The following is a 6,780-nucleotide window of genomic DNA, read 5'->3' as shown; positions in this document are numbered from 1 at the left end:
TGTGGGCTACTCTATGGAGCATAAAGGTTACCGTTTCGTAGACCATGAGACGGATCGGATAACTGTGAGCCGAGACGCCAGGTTCATCGAGCTTGGCAATGGCACGATTTCAGTGGAGTGTCCTGCATCCAGTGGTTCTGAGGAGAACGACGAGGATGAAATCAAGCTGCTGCCTTTCAAGGAGAAGAAGGACAAAAGCGATGCGGAGTCAGCTGATAGTGAGGAATTCTACGAAGCTGATGAAGAAAATGGAGATGTTCCAGCTACGTCACGCCGATCGAGTCGGCAGAACCGTGGAGCAGTGCCAAAGCGTTTTGATGACTATGTGTTGGATTACACCGTAGGTGTCGCGGCATGTGCAGTAGAAGAACCTTCAAACTTCCGAGAAGCTGTGAAGATACCCGAATGGCGGAGTGCGATGGAGGATGAGCTTGCCTCTCATCGACGTAATGAGACCTGGGAGCTTGTTCCACCTCCCCAAGGACGCAAGATAGTGGGGTCAAAGTGGGTGTTCAAGGTCAAACGCAACGAGCAGGATGAAGTCGTGAAATACAAAGCCAGACTAGTCGCCCAGGGGTACACACAGCAGCATGGGATCGATTTCGACCAGGTATTCGCTCCAGTTACACGCCAGGCCACAATGCGAACGTTTCTTGCATTGGCATCAAAGCAGAACATGGTTGTCCGTCATCTCGACGTGAAGACCGCGTATCTCTACGGGTCATTGGATGAGGAGATTCTGATGCGGCAGCCCACTGGATGTGCAGTACCCGGAAAGGAGGATTATGTTTGCAGGCTTAAGCGAAGTATTTATGGTCTGCGGCAGTCAGCACGTTGCTGGCATCGAAGACTGAACGAAGCCTTATCGAAGCGAGGATTCAAACCATCAGGCGCTGATCCGTGCCTGTATGTGAAGACTGTAGGTACAATTCGAGTGTTCCTACTTGTTTATGTTGACGACATGTTGATTGGATCAACTGACGAACGAGAAGTCAAACGACTATTCGATTCTCTGAAGGAAGAGTTCGAACTCACATGCCTTGGTGAAGTTCGACACTTTCTCGGAATGGAGGTGCAGCGAAAAGATGGAGTGTACAGGATTCGTTTGCAGAACTACATCGAGAATATGGTTGCAAAGTTTGGGATGGAGCATGCCAAGACGGCGAAGTCACCCATGGAGCCTGGGTTTTTGAAAACAGACGATTCAGGTGAAGCTTTCGAAGATTCATCGAAATATCGGAGTCTTGTAGGTGGACTGTTATACATTGCTGTCAACGCTCGTCCAGACATCGCAGCCTGCACTGCAATCCTCGGACGCAAGTTCAGCGCTCCGGGAGAAGCAGATTGGAACGCCGCGAAACGAGTGCTCCGATACTTGAAGACGACGGCCGCTTACAGTCTACAACTAGGAGGAGAACCAGAACAAGCGCTGATCGGCTATGCTGATTCCGATTGGGCTGGAGACGTCGGCAGCCGAAAGTCGACATCCGGATTTGTGTTCTCGTATGCAGGTGGAGTAATCTCGTGGGCCAGCCGCCGCCAGACTTCTGTCACTCTCTCGTCTATGGAGGCGGAGTACGTGGCACTCAGCGAAGCCTGTCAAGAGACTGTATGGTTGAGGCAGCTTCTACGCGATTTAGGAGAAGAGCAAAAGTGTTCAACGGTGATGCACGAAGACAATCAGGGTTGCATCGCGTTCGTGAAGACTGAACGTTCGAGCCGACGCTCGAAGCATATCGATACGAAAGAAAACTTCGTAAAGGATCTGTGTGAGAAGAAGGAGATTAAGTTGGTCTACTGTCCGACCGATCAAATGTTTGCGGATGTTTTGACGAAACCCCTTGGACCAATGAAGCACCAGATGTTCTGTGATATGTTGGGGCTCGGAAGTATCAGTGAAGCGGCTGATCATTGAGGAGGAGTGTGGAGAAATGCATTGTTCACCTTTATCCATTCACCTTGGTAGTCACACCCAGTCCGAACCCCCTGCTATGCTGTCGATCCCTCGCGCAGCAGATGTGTGTGTGTCAACAAAGGTAATCATTCTCCGATCGAACAATCGACCGTCCAGTACATTTTTTACCACTTTTATATTCGTGATCTGTAATATAGTTTACAATCTGTGTAACCGCGAGTGCATTTTATTTTTACATCCGATTCCCTACGCTGACTCTCCACTGTATAATTGAGACTTGCCGTCAATTTACACTAAACACGCCAAGCTGAAGTGGCCATGGATGTCCTCTTCAATAAAACGGCCCTTTTCAGGGCCATCAAGCTTACACCAGTAAAGAACTGGAATAGAATTTATCTGTGCTTGTTTGTCCATATTCAGAACCACAAGCCCCCAACGACCACACAAAATGCTCTCCAGAGTTGTAATCTTGTAACCAAACTTGGAAGAAGGGGTGCAAGTGATTTTGATTCAACTTTCTCTTTGAAAATAATGACTACAAATTTGGTACGCCTACAATTCAAAAACGGAAAGAGTTGAGATAATAGATAATTGATCAATTAAAAGAACTAAATGCTCTTCACATTTATTCCGTCCTTTAGCGGTCCTACGTCAAGCTTCCGTTCGTGTCCCTAGGCACAGACCCTTCTACTTTTTTCTTATTCTTTTATATTATGTTTAAACGGCCAGTTCACTTTTAACTTTCCATCTCACAACGATTGCATATTCCTCGTTGGCATATTTGAGGAATTCAATTATTTGGTATAACTCTACTGTAGATCCCTGAGTTACTGACACAAAGTTTCCTGAGCAGTACTTAACATTATTGTAGGTTAAATATTGAGCTGTTTGAACAATTTCTCGCCTATCAATGCTGCTGTTACAAACATTATCGACGTAAGATTTTTCACCCCAGATTGCCTCTTCGTATTTATCATTTGAAACAGTTTTAAAGAATGATGAATTTACTACATCGTGAGTGAAATATAAGCTAGCTTTAATGCACATAGTCAAGCAAACATTTTTTCTGGAGGAGCTGACATCAAAATATTCCTTTAAGTCTCTGTGACGAGCTTCTTGTCGAAAACATGACATTTTTTTTAGCGGACCGCTATTTTTGATTATTTTAGGATAATGTGTTAGAAAATGTTGCTTAGGCTTTAGATGTTGATCAAATAATGAAGTATACAGTTTATGATGCTCGCTAACGAGATTGCTCAAACGCTCTATATCTTCATTCGTGAAGGCTGGCAAATTTATAGTATCGATCATCTCAATGAGTACTACAGCATAACTCCATACAGGATCGTCTGACGGAATGAAAGGCCCAACTATAAAGGTGAAATAGTTACAAAACACAGCCATTTCGTTAGCTGTCATTCTTAAAGTTACTGATTTATTTTTCTTTGCCTTGATGTATTGATCTCCTAAATCAGGCATCCTTGCCAGGGCTTGTTCCAATCGATAGTTGTTTAACATTTTTCGCTGTTTGTTTATATCATTTAAAGTACAGTAACGTTTTGTGAAAATGCAGTGATTGATTATTTCAACAGAGCCATAATGACATACTCCCGTACTATGGAGATCATGCATACAATCAGCATAAAAATTGGTGATTGCATGGAAAGACGGTAAACAATTGAAGACAGATCTTCCTGTTAAACCTGACTCTGACTGCTTTAATGAAATATCTGTTTCGTAGTTTTCCATGGTACGCAAGCATTCTTCATGCTCTTTCAAATCATACATAAGGAAGTCTTTTGCTCTTCTGCAGTACCTACAATAGAAGCCACAGCTGAAAACGATCCTGAAAACTGAAGAGTCTGGTGGATGCCTAAGTTGTCACCTTGAACAAGCATTAGCGAGACGTGCACTTTATATTCGTGTTTTTTCGTATTGATTACTGTTCCTTCTTCCTCTATCTTTTTAAACTCATCTACTACATGCTTCATAAACATGTCTATACTAGAAACACTGGAATAAGAGACCAGCGGAGACACTGTTATGATTCCAATCGAACTGTCAAAAGCGGTTCCAATCTGCAATGTTTACAAATGGTTTGCTTCGATTAGGGAGAAGTATTAAAATCGTTTAACAATCACTCATGAACTCGCTCGTCAGTTCATTGGCGAAGTCACTCGCAAGCAGTTACAAATGCAAGTGATGCCAGGATTGCTTTGATGTTTATCTTGTTGCCAAATTCATGTTTTTTTTCTCCGCTGGTCTCTTATTCCAGTGTTTCTAGTCTATATTATGTTCTGAAATGTCTATCTTTTTAATAGCACCAGCAATGAAAACTTTACATAATTTAGCAAGGTGCTGCTCAGGTAGTATTGGAAATGAATAATATAGTCCACAAAGTGAATGCCTTTTGTTATGCGAGCTTAACGGATCATTAATCTCGAACTCATCCGTGTAAAAGAATAATGGTATGATCAATTTTCCAGGGTTTTGGTTTACATTGTTTTGATACAGCGCTCCGTTGACAAAATTGCAATATCTATTACTTGTTTTCCTTAGATTGTACATATTTTTAATTATTTCAGACAACACATCTTCGGTTTCGAGAAATTTTCTGATTTAAAACTCTATGTTCATTAAGATTAAATGTGTAGTTTCGATGTTCGTGTCACTTCCTGCTTCATCGATACTACAGTTTTTAGCAATAAATACTCTCGGTTTACTGAAAAGGTCCGCCTCTATAAGAAACTTAAAAAACTTGTGCTCTGTATCAATGAAATCAAACATTGAAGACATTTTTTGTAGATAAACGTCTGTAATATACTGTGTTTGTGGGTCACATGCCTGCAAAGGTACTACGGAGCGGATCAGGATTTCAAGGTGACTGTATAAGTTCTTGACGCTAGTCTGGACATCAAGAACATCCTTCCGTGTTATGTTGCGTCGCTTGTGGAGGTCAAGGACGAAGTTCAGTGCCATGTGGTCAATGTTTTGTAATGACTGAAGAATCTCACAGCTAGCGGAAGTCGTTGGAGACCTTTGGGAAGGTACTCCTGCATCTGATTCCTAGGATTGGAAAGATATGTATTATTAATGATGTTCAATAACTTGAGGAAAAGTGGAGTCGGTCGAAATATTTCGTGGGGGGGTTGGAACAGTTTTTTTTTCTCGATGTTTTCCATTAAAAAAAAACCTCGGAAGAATGCACATATTGACCCATGTTTTGTATGGGAAAGTGCCCCCGACGAATTATTTCGACCAACGTCTGAGAATGACAGGAAAAATGCCCTCTTCCATGTGGGGAATGTTTCGATGTTGCCGATTTTTTGTTATTGTTAAGTTGTTTTTAAAAAGACATCGTGCAGCTAGTTAATAGAATGAAATAGTTGACAAATATCATATATTACCAGCGGTACTTCATTCGTGTGGACAACTGCATGATCAGGATCATTCTTCTCGAATTCCATATGTTCTACAGTGCTCAATGGTAGATGAGTTGCTAGATGTCTCGAAAATCGGTATAATGTTGTCATTTTCTGTGTGCATTTATGGTAAGTACAAACCAATCGAAGTGGTTTTTCCAAATTGTGAGTTTTTAAATGTGTCAAATATTGTGAAGCTTGTGTGGAAACGTATCGACAATCTTGAACAAAACAACTAATTGAGTTGTTCATAGACATATTGCCTTAAGCTCTTCGATTTCTTTATATTGAGCTGGCGCTCGGATGTCGTAGATGATTTCTTCGATAGTATCCCGAAAAAAAAATTACAGTGAAATTTTCAGTGGAAACAATGCTCTGACATTAATATTTATTGTCGACAATAAAAATGATTGTTATAATGTTGTACCCTTCCGAAAACGGCAAAACTGCTACCTATCTGTACAATGAATGTACATAATAAAATGTTGTTACAATGATTTTTATTTTATTTTTCATTTATTTTATTGTTAACATGATTCGATCACGAACAATAATGAACAACTCTATTACTATAAAAATTGTTGTTACATTAAATATTGGTGTGTTTTCATTGTGGGTTACTTCACGAACAATAAAAATAAATCTGATTGAAGCATGCAGACTATGAGAGGGTCAGCAACACTGCCAATGTAATCAAGATAGGCGCTGCTCATATGGCTCTTGCTTTGACAGTTCGTTTGGCTCTATTCGTTGCCAAGTCAATTGAACGCCTACGACCAGATCGGTTTGAGTTGAACTCAACTCTCCTGTATCATCTAAATCCCGCTTAATGCAGACCTTTTCCGTGCAGTCAATAATCATACAATAATAATAGAAAAATCCACCACTTGAAGATGTCATGAAATAACTCTCAGGTGGAAGCATATTTCATGGGCGATTCTCTCCAGTTGAATGCATTAACTTATCAACGACCCTCAACCACCAAGGAGACGTGACCTAGAGAGATCGAGTGCAGGGGAGTTGGCTTCCATTTCTCACAAGTTCCGGATCGAATCTCAATCCATAACCAGTAAAAAAAGGAATCACCCGTAACATACATACCACCCCCTTCACTTCCCGGGGCGATGTTTTATTTTTTCGATTTATTTTTAAAGTCGATAAAGTAGATCTGTCAAGCCAACATATACACTCTAAAGTACACTGTTATTTTTTTTATCAATAAATTCGCCAACCAACAGTAAAATAACAATAATATATAATGTTTTTGAAAAAAATTGTATGGGGAAATCACGAAAATTTCATTGTTAAGATACTTAACAACCCCCCTTTTTTATTGTAAATTTTCCATTTACCATGAAATTTACTGTTTTGTACAACATAAATCAAGGTAAATTTATTGTAGACGTAACAATATAAATCATTGTTAAGACAATAATTTTCGTC

The sequence above is a fragment of the Ochlerotatus camptorhynchus genome, unplaced genomic scaffold (genome assembly GCF_037179485.1).
Source record: "Ochlerotatus camptorhynchus isolate MF236.1 unplaced genomic scaffold, CSIRO-AGI_Acam_v1.1 ptg000238l, whole genome shotgun sequence".
In the NCBI taxonomy this organism is placed as follows: domain Eukaryota; kingdom Metazoa; phylum Arthropoda; class Insecta; order Diptera; family Culicidae; genus Ochlerotatus; species Ochlerotatus camptorhynchus.
Note: the sequence above shows the minus strand (reverse complement) of the source record.